Here is a 16,824-nt window from a genome sequence, read left to right as displayed (position 1 = left end):
GGAGTTTTGGTAAGAGTGAAGTTATTCTGTTTTGAAATACAAAGTATGAAGATGCCAATAGTTTAAAAGATTAAAAATGTTTTGGTATGGTGTTTACATCCTGGACGTGCTGCTCTTCTGCATATCACACTTCCAAATGCAGGGCAAATTGAAAGGTGGGGAAGATGGTAAAGGTATCCATGACAGCGAGGATCTTGAGTGAAATCCATCATTGTCCTGTGAGGAAATTGAGTGTACAACCAGTGGCTGTAAACCATTTAGATGTTATATTGTTATTTCAAATAAAAGTTTGAAAGAATTATTCAGTGACTCAGTGGCTATAATTTATTTTGGATGTAAATTTGTTCTCTAATGCATGGGTTGTTTCCAACTAATCCATAGAGATAAAAAAAATTTGTGTTCATTTTCTATTGCTTCTGTAATGAATTACCACAAACTTAAAAGGTTAGAATGAAATACTTTTATTATCTTACAGTTCCTGGAGGTCAAGAGTCCACAGTTGATATCACTGGGATAAAACCAAGGTGTCAGGAAGGCAGCAATCCTGCATGCTGTGAGGGCGCATTGTGTTTCTTTGCCTTTTCCAGTTTCTAGAGGCTGCCCACATTCCTTAGCTCATGGCCTTGTTCCTCCATCTTCAAAGTCAGCGATATTGAGATGAGTCCTCACACTGCCATCTCGGCTTCTCTCTTTTCTGCCTTCCATTTTTAAGAACCATCGTGATTAGACTGGATCCACCAAGACAATCGGGGATAATCTCCCTATTTTAATTTAGCAATCTTAATTCCCATTTGTTTTCTAACACACCTTATTCACTATGTCCAAGGACAGGATGGAACCATTATTCTGCATACTGCACATGCCTGATAGTAAAACTTAACAGAAAATCTTCAGCAACAAAATAAAGCAGGATGGTTCAGGACCCAGATCCTTGGGGAATGAAAGTTACAGTCACTCCACCAGGTAAATAACAGGTAAAGCTTCTGAGGTTTTTAGATGAGGGCGAGAGAAATTTGTAGTTGGTAATTGAAGAACTCAGACTTTGAGGCCAATTACAGAAACAAAGACTATAGTCGCTTTGCATATTTCTCCATATTATATGCATACATTTATTTGCATATACTCACTGTTTCATTTTTCTGTTGTTCTATTTCTTATTTCAAAATTTATTGTAGGTTAGTTTTGCTTATCTTTAGGTAATAAAATAGTCAATGGGGGCCTGACTGAATTTGAGGAATAGTCAATAGATGCCACGAAGGAGGCAATGACTTGAGAATCTGGGTCATCTGGCTTTTGGTGAGAGTGAGAACTTTACGTACAAGAAGGATTGGTGTATCTTTTTAGATAAAAATAAAGAGTTGCAAAAAAATATATAGAGAGAGTTGCTTTGCCAGCTGCAAGGGAGTTCAGATGTGTGTCAAGGGGCACATCTGGAAGCTAAACAACCAAGCAGGTGGATTGTGCCAGTTATCTGTTGCCTCTTAGCCTCAAGTTCACCTTCAATATATGCTCAGAGATAACAGGATTCCTTTTAGTCATTTCTCCATTGCAGTAAACACATGTTGAGCTTTCTCTGTAGAGGGTGCTACGGCTACATTGCAAGTGGAAGGGGCTCTCCTGCTCTTACCAGTTTGCAGTGGGTTAGCAGTGTGAGGGTGAGAATATCTGGTGGTGCACTATCCCAGCCACAAACCCAGAATGTGTGGTCCCTGATGTCCTCACAGCTTCAGCCTGGTGTGATCACTTTCCTGCTGCCGTCTCAACATGGACACCATGCCTTCAAATATCCCTCTCTAGTGTCTATGCTCATCTATCAACCTGGTTGCATTTTCACTCTCTATGTTGACTTCATTCAGTAAAAATATTTCAAAAGAGAAGCCCTAAACAAGTTTGTTTCTGTAACGTAACAGAATGGTTTATTCCCCCCCCCCCCACTGTACATCTGAAAGTTTCATACTTGAGGTTACCAGTATACTAAGCACAGCTGGCTCATCTGGAGTGGTTTAGCCCAAACATAAGCATACTTTCTGGCTTTTCTGCCAGGCTGCTTTTTCAAACTTAATGTGTTGTACTAGTGAGGGTTCACCAGAGAAACAACCAACAGGATATGTCTATGTACATGTATGCACATATGGAGAGCGAATGGGAGAGAGAAAGTAATTGATTTAAGGAATTGGCTCATGTGATTTAGGGCTGGTGATTAATTTTATGTGTCAATTTGCCTGGACTAAGGGATGCCTAGATAGCTGGTAAAACATTTCTGGATGTGTCTTCGAGAGTGTTTCTGGAAGAGATTAGCATTTGAATCAGACTGTTCGAAGATCACTCTCACTGATGCAGGTGGGCATCATCCAAATTGTTGAGAGCTAGATCAGAACAAAAAGGCACAGGAAGAGCAAATTTGCTCTCTGCTTGAGCTGGAATATCGATCTTTGTTTGCCCTCAGACATCAGTACTTCTGGTCGTCAGGCCTTTGGACTTGAACTGGGACTTAACACCATTTACTCCCCTGGTCTCAGGCCTTCGAGTTTGGACTGGAACTACACCATTGGCTTGCCTGGGCCTCCAGCTTGCTGGTGGCAGATTGTGGGAACTCTCGGCCTCCATAATCACATAAACCAATGCCTCATGATAAATCTTTTTATCTGATTATCTATATCTATCATATTGGTTCTGTTTCTCTGGAGAACCCTGACTAATACAGCTAGTAAGTTTGAAGTTTATAGGGCAGACCAGCAGGCTGGAAACTCAGGGAGGAGTCAATGTTGTAATCTTGATTCTGAAATCCACAAGGCAAGCAGGCAGGCTGGGAACTGCTGCAGTCCTGAAGCAGAATTCCTTCTCTGGGAAACAGGTTTTGCTCTTAAGGCCTTCAACTAACTGATTGATTGAGGTCTGCCCACATTATCAAGAGCAATCTCATTTACTTAAAGTCAACTGATTGTGGATGTGAATGACATCTACAAAATACCTTCACAGCAACACCTGGATTACAGTTTGACTGAATAACTGGAGATTATAGTGTAGCCAAGTTGACACATGAAACAAACCATCACGTTATATAAGTCCAGAAACTCAAGAGTGCCTTAAGAAAAGCATGAGCAAAACTCAGTTTTGTTTAAGCACACCATATTTTGTGTTACAGTTCTAAATCATTACAGGATGAGCAAACTATTCTTAGAAAAAAAATTTCAATTGGACAGTATTAAGGACAAACCCCACTTCCTGGGGAAACTATTTCTCAAGCTACATAGTGAAACTCTCAACCAGGTAACTATTCAGTTTCATTATTGCAAGAACTATCATTGTTTTACACCAATTTTGTAGTATAAAACTGAAAAATATTAGCAGTTTTCAAAGGATGGGGTATTTTCACCTGACAGACACTCCTAATTTCCCTTCTTTAATTCTGCTTCTATGAGTCACCAGCCCCTGATGCTTCTCCAAGTCACCTCTGCAGTTCTGTCTGCAATGCTAGCATCTGTAACATTCACAACCAAGGTTTTAAATGGAAACACATACTCCCTTGCCTTTTTTGCACATTATAAAATTTACTGTCACTACAATGCAAGATAGATATGTATACATGAGTGAGTGATAGATGGGGAGAAATGGCCATTGCTTTTGTGTTATTATTTGAAGGACACTGGGAATGCCAAAAATCAAGACTGTAGACCAAGGTTCAGCAAACTATGGTCTGTGGACCAAATCTTGTCTGCTGTATGTTTTTGTAAATAAAATTTTATTGGAACACAGCCATGTCAAGTCCTTTACATATTGCCTAATGATTCATTTGCATATAGTCTAACTACTACAGCAGGATCGAGTAGTTGTGAAAAGGCCCACAAAGTCTAAAATATGTACTACCTGGCTCTTTAAAGAAAAAACCAGCTAACCCCATCTTTGGGTTGTCACTCTGTTAGTGCTTGAAATTCCCCATGAAGAAGACATCATTTGGGAACATGCCTACTGGTAAAGGGAAAAGCCCTGCATAGAAGTAATACTCCAGTGTTCTTGAAGTGAGATGCTTTTCTCCTCCAAATTAAGCCCAGGATAGAAATGAAAACAGGGATAGGAGGAGGGAGAAAGGAAGTTGGGGTATTGAGAGGTGCTTCAGGACAGAGTATTTGAGTAAGGGAGGGTGTGGTGGTGAACACAATTTACCCATTCAGGATACATTCAGAGAATAAGGAACATCAAGTGGCAGACTTGTATGGATACCATTTCCTGCAACATCTGGTAAGGACAAGCCCAAACATGGGCATGGAGAGCACTACACTAAGACTTTAGACAAATACCAAAAAGATAGAGAAAAGGTTCCAGTTGAAGTGAATTCAGTTTACCTTAACAAGGATTAATTGAGTACTTCATCTATTCTAGCAGACAAAAGGTGGATAATCTGGCTGAGAATAGAAAGCTTGATTCATTTCTGTCAGTGGGGCTACCAACCTTGAAATAATAGCACCAACTTCGACTCCACCCTCTCCCTCAACCACTATATAGCCAATCAATCATCTCTCTTTCTTTTCACTCATTCCCAGTGCTACCAGCCTAAACCAGACTGTAATCAATCAACTCCGTCAACTAATAATCCTTTGAGTCTATGATGTATATATGAAAATATAACTGATGACACCATACAGTACCAAAGAGAGGCAAGACATTGAGAGGAATAAAATTGCAGAAAAGGGAGATTGCTGAGGCCTGGGTTGATTACAGAAAACTTAAAGACAGACATGGCAGCTGAGCTGAGCTTCAAAAGTCGCACGAAATTCAGACATATGGAAAAGGGCATCTCAAGTGAAGGGATGGGCCGAGCAATGACATAACATGTGGAATGCCTCATTCTAGCATTACAGTACACAGTGGCACCAAAGAAGAACCTAAAACTCTGCCCCCAAAGGTGAAGTAGGCCATTGAGAACAGTGACCAAACCCCTACCAAGCTGTGTGATCCCTAAAGAGCTGGCTGAGCACATTGAGATTGCTCACTTACACTTAATTAATGTGAGAGGATGTGCTGATTAATGGTCTCTTGTATCCAGGGAGACTGTTACTTATGCTAAAGATAACATAATCATGTGTGTGGCAGGGGAATAAGTGACACCTGATACATATGCCCTGGAAAATGGCATCCTAGTGAAACAAATCCAACATGAAGAAATAAAGTGGCATCCATGTCTACATTGAGACCATGGTGAGAGATTTTACAATTCATGCATAACTTTGTGAAATTCCTAAGAAATGAATATAATATGATTTGTTTATGGTTTTGTCACCAAGTCTGTACCGACTTATCCCCTACAAACCACGAAATATTCTGCAAAACAAATAAACAAGCTAAGTCTTGGAAAATCTCTCCTTTGCTATATCTTTTAGAAACTAATTCAATCTAAAGAGCCATTGTTGACTGTACACGTAATATTGCTGCACTTTCCTACCTATTATGACTCATATATACAGTCATTCCTCAGCATCTGCAAGGGATTGGTTTCAGGACCCTCACCTCTGCAGATACCAAAATCTGCAATGTTCAAGTGCCTTGTATAAAATGGTGTGGTATTTACATGTAACCTAAGAACATCTTCCTGTATATTTTAAGTCATCTCCAGATTACTTATACCCAATACGGCATAAATGCTATGTAAATAGCTGTTATACTGTACTGGTTTTTTATTTGTATTAATTTTATTGTTGTATTGTTATTTTTCTAATATTTTCAATCTATAGTTGATTGAATCCGTGGATGTGAAACTTGCAGATATGGAGGGTTGACTGTAATTCCTCACCTATCCCAGCATATTCATCTTCATGGCAGGTGACCAACACGGAGGAAATGAGCACTGATAAACTCTCATTCCACTGGAAATTATCTCTTTGTATTACCACATTCCCATTTAATGCGTCCGGTGACCTCTACTATTTGTATAATAGACTCATTAAGTATGTCTATAGGTTCTCAGATGAATATGGATGCATTGAGGTCATTCAAAATTTTGGAACAACACCTTGTAAGCTGATTAATTTCTTTCACATCAATGCTGGATTTCACTCCTTGTCCATCCCCACAAGAGCCAGAACCATGCACTTAAGAAGCAGATCAGTGCATGAATGATGTCATTCCTGCTGAACAACATTTAACAGAGGAAAGGCTGGCAGTAGGGCAGTGTTGCCCAGGATATAGGTGACTACAGACATAACAAACATGCAGGATCCCTGCTCATCATCCAACCATCAGGATAAACACCCTCTTGCAGTTCCCAAAAGATAATGCTGTGTCCCTACCAAAAGACATGTTTTTCCTTTGAATGAATGAAACCCATCCCAGTCCCCAACAGACATGATACCCTGAGTGTGGTTGGCAAAATAATGAACTCCTCAAATATTTCCACATTCTAATCTCCAGAATCTGAATATGTCATGTCACATGGCAAAGGGAAATCAAGTCTACAGACGGAATTAAGGCTGCTTATCATCTGACCTTAAAGTGGGAGATTATACTGGATGATCTGGGTGGGACTAATGTAATCACAGAGGTCTTTAAAAGTGGAAGAGGAGGTCTGTGTGGTGGCTCATACCTGTAATCCCTGCACTCTGGGAGGCTGGGGTGGGAGGATCACTTGAGGCCAGAAGTTTGAGAGCAGCCTGGGCAACACAGAAAGACCCTGTCTCGTCTGCGCCCACCCCGCCCTGACCGCTCCGGATCCCGTCTGCCCTCGGCAGCATAGAAAGACCCTGTCTCTACAAAAATAATAATAAAAAGTAGCCTGCCATCATGGTGTGCACCTGTACTCCTAGCTACTTGGTAGGCTGAGGTGGGAGTATCACTTGAGCCCAGGAGTTTGAGGCTACAGTGATCTATGATCGTGCCACTGCACTCCAGCCTGGATGACAAAGACCCTGCCTCAAAATACATAAATAAATAAATAAATAAATAAATGTAGAAGAGGGAGAAAGACCAGAGAGATGACATCATGGGAAATTTCTGCCTAACACTGATGACTTTGAACATGGAGAATGGGGCTCTGAGCCAAGGAATATGGGTGGCCTCTAGAAGCTGTAAAAGAAAGGAAATGGATTCTCTCCTAGTACTTCCAGAAGGAACACAGCCCCACTGACACTTTGATTTAGCCCAGTGAGAGCCATTTTTGACTTATGACTTCCAGAATTGTAAGATAATAAATTGTTGTTGTTTTAGGCCACTAAATTTGTGGTGATTTGTTACAGCAGCTATAGAAAACTAATGTAGCATGGAAGTACTAAGAGGCACCTCAGAAACTCCCCTGCATTCTGGATGACAATGTTCAACTTTATCTGAGCCCTATGACACTAGAAAATAGTTATGGTTAAGAAATTCTCCCACCCTTTTGTGTTCCAGTAGATGACTTATTGCAAAGAATCACCATTATATATATAAATTGTGCATGACCTCCTTGTTTCCTTACCTATGACAAGGCCAGACACACTCTCTGAATTCTCATTTTTTTTTTTGTCATATCAATTGAATTGAATTGATTGTCTTCACTAACCAATCTGGACAAAATACCAACTAACTTGATTTGACCAAACTTTAGTCTGGCTTCTCCCCTCCCCACAGCCCCTGAACTTTGATCCACCCTCAGCCTGAGCAAATATCAGAATGCAGAAGAGCCTCTCCTTAACAACCCCTCCAAAATATCGGCTGACCACAAAGAAAGACATCTTTTATCAACTGTCCAAGTATGCCACATGCTCATCCCACTTCCCTATATCTGCTTCTTTCTAGCCTTACTTACTTCTCCCTATAAAATAGAAACCTTTCTACCTGACCTTTGAGATGCTTGCGGATCTTATGGTCAGAGGCTTCTCCCTGTTACAATAGTCCCCTTCATCCTATGGCAATAGTCCCCTCAAATAAAGTCTCTTTTTACCAGAGTCTGGATTTATTTATTTATTTATTTTGAGACAGAGTCTCACTCTGTTGCCCTGGCTAGAGTGAGTGCCGTGGCGTTAGCCTAGCTCACAGCAACCTCAAACTCCTGGGCTCAAGCGATCCACCTGCCTCAGCCTCCCGAGTAGCTGGGAGTACAGGCATGCGCCACCATGCCCTGCTAATTTTTTCTATATATTTTTAGTTGTTCAGATCATTTCTTTCTATTTTTTAGTAGAGACGGGGTCTCGCTCTTGCTCAGGCTGGTCTCGAACTCCTGAGCTCAAACAATCTGCCCGCCTCGGCCTCCCAGAGTGCTAGGATTACAGGTGTGAGCCACCGCGCCTGGCCTGGATTTATTTTTTTACACAGACTTCCTTGGCTCCAATGTGTAGCAGCCACCTGATTTCTCTTTGGTAATCAGGATTAACTCCTCTTTATGCCAGTTTGTTCAGTGGCACAAGGAGACCAAAATGGCCAGGTGGCACTCTCAACCTCCTATTCAGCAGAACCATTATTGTGCCCCTGGTGGAAGCATTCCCACCTTGGGAACTAATAGCTCCAAACTAGCAAAGCTCAAAATTCCTGGAATGGAAAGCAAAACTTCAGGAAGTGGGCTATTAGGTGTAATCGTGAGAGGAACCATTCCCACTCCCAGTCCCATTCCCACTCCCACTCCCACCCCTTGATTTCCCAACCCATGTATTCTGGGTATAGGGCAGACAGCCCCACATTATGGTCTCTCATTTAAAGCAAAAACTGCATCCTATGAGACTGAATCCCATCCAGTCAGGATGGGGTGTTTTCTTCCAATTGGCACTGCAACTGAGTCTTCAGTAAGCCATTCCACCTTTCAAGTGGACCAGCTGCTTCTGGGCAATGCAGTATGACCAGTTATATCCATGGGTACAAGGCCATTGCTGCACCTCCTTTGCTGTGTAATGCTGTGTGGAATGCCATGATGGTGGATTAGGGGTTCCATGAGTCCACAGATGGTGGTGCGTGAGGGAAGACAAATCCATATCTGTATTTATACCTACGTCTATACAATCTATTTTAGTGAAGACACATATTTGCCCCCTGTGTGGTGGAAGAGGTCCAATGTAGTTAATCTGCCAGCTGGTGGCTGGCTGGTCCTCCTGAGGAATGGTGCAACATCTGGGACTCAGTGTTCATCTCTGCCATCATCAGGTTAGGCATTCAGGATAGCTGTAGCCAGGTCAGCCTTCATGAGGGGAAGTTTATGCTGTTTTGCCTAAATCCGGCTTCCACCCCTTTCCACCACAACCACTTTGTTCCTAGGCCTATTGAGCAAGCACTCAGGTGGCTGGAGCAAGAATTTGACTTTCACAGAATGCATCATTTTGTCCATCTGATATTTTCACAGTCTGTGCCCATTCTGAGTCTTCTAGCCACATACCTCTTCCCCAAACTTCCTCATATCCATCCACTCAGCGGTGCAGCTGCCAGAAACAGCAGAGCCTCTTCCTCCTGCAATGTCCCTCCAGCGCCCTCTACTGGTAAAGTTCAATATTTACAGTGCACACTGTAAAGGAGAAATGTTTAAGTGAATTCGGCCCATTATCGCAGAACGTGTATTAATGGATGAATTTGGAGCTAAAAGACAATACATTGATAACTGGCACAGCCTCCTCGCTTCAATAGCATCAGTACCTTGCCTATTTGGATCGGAATCCCGTTTGACTGTTGACTAGTAAATTTCTGAGCCTCAGCTTTCTGACCCTTGGGAAATAGCTCAAAGGGCATATTCCTCAACCCTGGATCCGTCTGTAATGTGAAAGCCTTAATGTAATACTTGCATGTTTTCAGCAACATATTCCCCAAACACTTGAAAGTGAATAGGTCCCTTCATAACCTTGCCTAAAACACTCGATCACTCCTTTTGCTACCCCACAGAATACTTACCTCACTTAAAAATTCAAAAGCAAGGTATACATTCATTCTTCAGTTGTGGATGCTCCCCCCAAAAGTGATTGGGATAGCTCCTCTGCAAAGCTAAGGCTTTAACGCTCTACTTAGGAAAGAAAGACATAGAAGGTTTTTATATTAACAAGCCGCCCCCCCTTTCCTCCCAGTCTTTTTGATGCAGAAAAGTTTGACTGATTTGCACTAAGAAAGAATAGTGGTGACGATGAAAGTACCAGAAGCTGGCCTGATGCAACAATTACTTTCTATACCTGAGATTTTATTGCTGGTACAGGGCCCTGGGCATCATGGGAACAAGCAGCTTCTGAGATGGCTTAGGCATCAGTATGTCCTCTGATCTTTGTGCATGGTTGGTATCCTTTTGCCATGGTCTATCCAGAGGGCCTAGGGTGGTAGCAAAACATCCATAGGCTTGTCCCCAATTGCTGTAAGACTCTGCATGTTTTTGAGGCAGATATTTTTCATTCTCCTCAATAAAAATTGCAAGCCCATTGTTCCTCAGCCCCTCTGTGTGCAGCAGCCACGTTTGTTACATAATAGACCACTTTGGTTTGGATTGACTCCTCCCATCTTGCACGGCCGAACCTAATATCTGCTCTCACCTCCTTCAGTGTCCAAAGCCTCTCTGTTTATTAGCACCCTCCATTCAGAAGCATCCCCAAGATCGCCTATCCCCAAAGTATCACGTTCTTAAATTGCCTCTTATTCACTCTTGCTTCTCTCTCACTCCTCCCTCTTCTCCTTCCTTTCACAGCACACAAAAACTTTCTTTTTCTCAACAGGCCGGTGCTCCCCACATGTTGGGATGATAGCAGTTGCACGGTCAAGGTGAATCCTTGCTTACTAAAGCTCCACTCTCCTCTCACTGGTGTCATTTGGGCTCCTGTGTTGAAGAGACTAGGGATCAGGTTCTAAAATCACTCCTGAATCTGTTAGGAATAAGACATATATAATAAAATCATATCAGCCGCTTTGATTTTGTTCTAATGTTCACATTTTTTTCCATTTGGGATCATTTTAATAATTCTAGGGGAGAAGTTGGAGTTCAGCAGAGAGAAGTACAAGTAGGCAATGAAAAGTTTGCTAAGCAGAGACAATCCTTTAGCAATAATTATGACCATTATTGAAAATGATTATCTTCTCTAAAGGATTTTCAGTTTCCTCCTTCAGAAGCTTCTAATTTTCTTTTTGCCCTTTTCATTTTGCAAGCAATTATCTGTAAGTGCAACTGAAGTGCCAGGGATCTGAGTTGTTATTCTTAAAATGAAGTCTAAGGAATAAATGTGAAAATTGATAATACTTTTCACATGCTGTCTCTGAGGGTTTTGTTGTTATTTTTAGGGGCATGATTTCTATTAAAAAGGAAAATAATACTGTGTTTGTTTTCATTACAAGTCATCACATTAACCCTTTTTTTTTTATGAGACAGGATCTTGCTGTTGCCTGGGCTACAGTGCAGTGGCATTATCATAGCTCACTGCAGCCTCAAACTTCTGGGCTCAAGTGATCCTCCTGCCTCAACCCCCCAAGTAGCTGGGACTACAGGCAAGAGCCACCATGCCTGGCTAATTTTTCTATTTTTTGTAGAGACAGGGTCTCACTATGTTTCTCAGGTTGCTCTCGAACTCCTGGCCTCAAGCAATCCTCTCACCTTGGCCTTCCAAAGTGCTAGGATTATAGGCATGAGCCACCAAGCCCAGCCTAACCATTCTTTTAAGTCTGGGTCCAACAGCCAGTAAGTGAAACCTGCCCTGTGTCTGTAGCTCTACCCCAAACTGGTTGGGGTTGCAGTGAGAAGAGTTATCAAAGATTTCCCCACTCCTATGAGGGATATATTCTGAAGTTGCCTTATTTCAAACAAGCTATTTAATTTCTAAGCCTCACTTTCTTAATCTGCAAAACACACACCCAAAAAATTCATTTTGTCATCACTGAATGATTGTGGGGATTAAATGAGATAACTTGTGTGAAAATGCCATCTATATTCTTAAGTGTTAAACAAGGGGACTCCTGCATTCTAAGATTATATGATAGTTACTAGACCAAATTTATGAGTCAAATGGAAGAAACAAATAGCACAAAACACTTCTTAAGTTGTTAACATCTTAGAATTCCCAAGCTCTTGATCCTTGAGGAAAGCTATGGGTCCAAATTAATGTTTTCCAGTTTGGTAAGTAATTACCAACTTTAAAGAACTCAAGATCTTCCCATTTTCCTCCTCCTTCCCATCCCTCTTCTCTGTGCCACACCCACCCCTTTTTCCAATACCATTTGTCTGTGGGGTTGTAGGCAGTTTCTAAGCAAATTGCTTGAGTCTGGCTTCCTGGGAAGTCTAGATAGGACATATTCAGTAATGTGCTGGGGCTGGTTTGTACTGGTGCAAGGTTATTGTGGACATTCCTTCCCAACCCCACATTTAGTGACGTCTGTTGGTAACTTGAACTCGGCCACAGAGGGAGTGTTTATTCCACGGATGTTGGTAAACAGTACAAGTCAGATAAACATCTGACTTTTTGCTTTTCAGAGAGCTGGTTGTTAAACATTTACCAGCACACATATACCTTTTGGGTTCTCCTCTGTTTAGAGAGACATTGACTTTCTTCCTGATGCAGGTGGGAGTGTATTTGGCTGCACATAACTGAAAACCCAACTGAACAATAGTGTAAACATATTTGTCTCATAGCAGGTATAGTTGGGGATCATTTTGTTTGTACTGTAGTGGCTCAACTATGCCATGAGGAGTCATTATTTTGCATTCATTCAGCACTGCCTTCCTTAACATGCTGGCCTGGTAGTTCCTTCTTTCAACTCAGGTATTGCATACCCAGACAATACATTTTGCGTATGGCCTCTAGTAGCTGCAAGATGTCCTGGTAAATGTATGTTTAGCTTTTCAACCTTTGCAGCAGAGAAAAGTAAGAGAGAAGGTGGATGGGATTGGATTTTCAAGGAATAGCCCCAACTCTTCATGTCTATTTGTCCCCTGATGTTAGAATCAGTACAAAGAATGAGTTAAAGCATGAAATGGGCAGATGTTTTTACTTTGTCTCTTCTACAAACAGTTGTGATGTTGTGGCCCCAAATTTGTTCTATGGAACATACCTTTATTTCCTCTAATGGCAGAAGTCCAGGCTATTATTCCTCCACTGCCTGCTGTTATTTACTTGTATGTGGTGGTTTTGTCACACATTTTTGACTGGGGACGTGAGTCTTTGTAGAGGCTATTACAGAGCCACTGGAATTGCCTGTGCTACTGATAACTTGATGCTTTTATAACCTTTTATGGGCTCCTTGGTCTGAGGTCTCTTCTCACAAATCATGCACATTTAGATCCTAGCACCCGCAGTCCTAGCCAGATGGTGACAAGTCTGGTGACAGCCAGGTCTCCAGTGCCACTGACCCTTTCTCTTGAAGTCCACCTTCCAAAACACAGTGTGTGATATTCGTTAGGTTTCTTGGTCTCCAGAGAAAAGTGAGTGTGGTACATTGTTCACGATGACCTGCATTTGAGGTTGCTCTCCAAGGAAGACTGCAATTTATAAACTTATGGTGGAAATATTGTATCACGTGAAAGTTGAAAAGTAACACAAAGAAACTTTATGTCTGCATCATCTGTCTATAACAATTATCAACCCGTGGTCAGTGGGGTTTGATCTCTGCCCCGTCCTTCTTCCTAACAGCACAGGATCATTTTGAAGCAAAATCCAGACATCATAACATACTTAAACATATATGACTATGTATAGAAGCTTGCTTTTTAAAAGAAGGCACAGGAGCCTTTATGAATGACTTTCATTAAATATGCAATTTCTAGTGAGTAGCTGTTTAGGGTAGAAATATTTTCTTTTTTTTGTGAGCATAGGGTGGGTGGAAGTGTAGAAAGAAGAATGGTGACAGGTTCTGCCTGTAATATTTTATAGAAGGCCTTATCCTTTCCTTATATCGTACATATTTTTCATCTCCTCTTGATTATAAATTCCTAAAAGGAAAGAGAGCACTTACCTTATTCACATTGTATCGTCAGCTTTGCAAGAAAATCTGGTTGTTTTTCAGAAGCTACAGGCCTGTGTCATTTTTTGTTTATTCAGTTTTTCTGTTGTGTCAGCCTTGTATACATGGTTTAGTCTAAGTTTTATGTTATATATCAGTGTTTCAAAATGGCATTACTTTCTGTGCTTCAGTGTTTCAAAATGAATTACAAGTTTGGGGTCATTATTTATAATTCTAACTCTGTATTCAGCTTCTTTATTAGACTATCTTAGGCTGGAGTATCTGGTAATAAGTTGCCTTCTTTATGAAGGAAAAAAATCAATACATTGTTACTGGTGTTTTTCCAGATCAAATGAATGGACTAAATCAGCTTTTACCTTGCTATGAAGTTTATTTTTGAATAGTAAATGGGGGGAGGGGGTCATGAGACCCCAAGAACTGGGTGTTTCTGAAAAATTTTAATGACATGGTTTTATTTTAGATGAAACAGCTCCGGCCAAAGTTACTTTGTTCTCTATGACCTAATCCGTAACTGGAGGCTGTGCTGATGACGTCTAGCGTTTGCCTCCCTTCCAGGCAGCTCGTGATAAAGTAGGCTAATGGTAAAGTAAAGTATCTTATGCTATTGAGCATTAAGATCATACTTCATGCTTTGCAAAGTGCTTTTTCATTATTTATTCCTCACAACCTACCTGTGAGATCTCCTGGCTGTCTTATCTCCCATATTGTGGCTGAAATATGACTAACTTATGTTCATAAATGCTTCAGGAAGCTGAAATGAATATAGGTACTTGCTGACATACAAACACCCAGCATTCAAAATGCTCAGCCTACCCTGCCCTTGGGAATGGGGGATGTGGCTCCCCCAGAGAGTGAGGAATAATTCCATTTCCCTGTGTGGGGAGTGGGCCCTGAGACTGCAGGTTTGGGAATCAAAAATGAAGTAAGAGCAGCTGATTATATTCTTGTTTCTGTTCAACAGAGGATTTATATTTCTATAAATACATTGCTATAGTTAGGGCTTCTGTGCTCAGACCAGTTTACAAATGTCCATGTAACCCCTGATGCAGTTTTGCTTGCACTTCAGCTAGGGTCTATCATGGGGTTTGTAATTGGTTTGGGGTACACTACACTATTTACAAAATTAAAACCCTGAGTTCACTTACCCATGAAAACTGCCCATGTGAAGGAAGAACATTAGGCTCTCTTGCAGCATGCATGCAAAGGAGGGTTATCTGTTTTTGAGCAGCTCCCTTTTTCTTGTCTGGAGTTACCTATGTTGATACTTCATCACAATCTTCTCTAGAGGAGGTTCCAGAATAGGACATTCTTCAGGTACAGTCTGATTTAGTGACACAGTAAGAGATTCATGATCTCCATCTAATCCGTAGCTGCCAGGGTGATCATGAATAGGAGATAGAATTTTAAGTATCTTTTGTTCTGGTATGGAGTTAGGTGCCATCTCAATAGACCTGGGTTGCTATGGCTTCAGTCTGCTTGCAGTGCATGGTGTATTCCTTCTGTAAGTCCAGCATTTCCCGCTAGTTGGTTCTTGTAGATAAATATAGCCAAACTAAAACATCTAAACCAAGGACAGGAGGATAAAAATGTATTTACATTATATAAACAAATATGTGTATGCAAATATGAATTCTCTGGTGATTCGGTCAAAGCGAAGTGTCATTCAGTGCTTTTTAGTTTCAGAAGGTGGAAGATTTGCTATCAGAGGAGTTACATTTAAACAGAAAAAAAAATCTTTGAGTTGATATTTCTTTGTCTTTCTAATGATGCTACAGATTTCTAATGATGCCATATGATTTTTTGAGAGGCAGAATTTTATAGAGAAAGTGCACTAGATTAGATGCCAGGAGACTTGAACATCATTCAGATCTAGTTTTTTTTTTTCAGAAAAAGAAAGAGAGAGAGAGAGAGAGAGAGGGTGGGGGGGGGGCTTGCTATATTACCCAGGCTGGTCACGACCTCCTGGGCTCAAGTGATCCTCCCATCTAAGCCTCCCAAGTAGCTGGACTACAGGCACAGATCTAGTTCTGATATTGACTAGGTCCTTTGTCCAGCCACCTAACCCTTTCTGGGCCTATTTCCTCACATGCCAAATAAGGGTGTTGAACTAGACTGACCCTAATGTGTCTTTGCAGTATTAAGACTTTCTGCTCTAGTCCAAAAGAAAGTAGATATTTACAGGTGAGCTAATGATATATATGATTTATTGCCAAAAAAGCAGAGAATCTTATTTCAGAGGATGGCACTGAAACCTGTTCTCTTCTTTTTTTCTCTCTCTTTCTCTCCCCACAACCCATTCCCATTTGTGTGCCTGCTTTCTGCTCAAAACATGTAGACACCAGTCATAAATCACATACCTTAACAGTTTTGTTCAAGGCATTTTCATGTCTTTCAGCTCTTCCCTGTTTCCCTTCTAATAATCCTGCTTCTGGAGCTCTTGTCCAGGCACCAATGAAAGTCTTACCCAAACTTTCCATTTGAAGGCTAATTATTAATAGTTGATTGCCCGGGTTACCAGGAACAGGCTGGTTGTAGTTTTGCAACCAGTTCACAAATTTAGTGATTTCATTGTCAGCAGCACTATATTGAAGCAAGTTGAGAAAGGAAAAAGGTGTATGTTCATTGAAAATGAAACCACTTGCAGGTGTTTCCTACTATGAACTTATGTGATGCTTCTTATCTAGAAGCATGGGGCATAGTAACTACCTTTCTCAAAGACAATTGAAGAAATTAGAAAAGCTTGGTCAAAGGAGGGGCTTAATAGCTTCTTTTGACCATTATTAATGGTTGAGATGATTATATAGGCATATCTAAGAGAATAGAAAAAACACTAGTTACATTGTTATCTATATTATGTTACAGCTGTGCATATGCTTTATAGTTTCATTTTACTCAACTGTGAACTCTTACAAGCAGAGACTAAATGGATTATTATATGGGACTAAAAGCATTTTGTAG

Source organism: Propithecus coquereli, unplaced genomic scaffold (assembly GCF_000956105.1).
Source record: "Propithecus coquereli isolate 6110/MARCELLA unplaced genomic scaffold, Pcoq_1.0 Scaffold42, whole genome shotgun sequence".
NCBI classification, from domain to species: domain Eukaryota; kingdom Metazoa; phylum Chordata; class Mammalia; order Primates; family Indriidae; genus Propithecus; species Propithecus coquereli.
Note: the sequence above shows the minus strand (reverse complement) of the source record.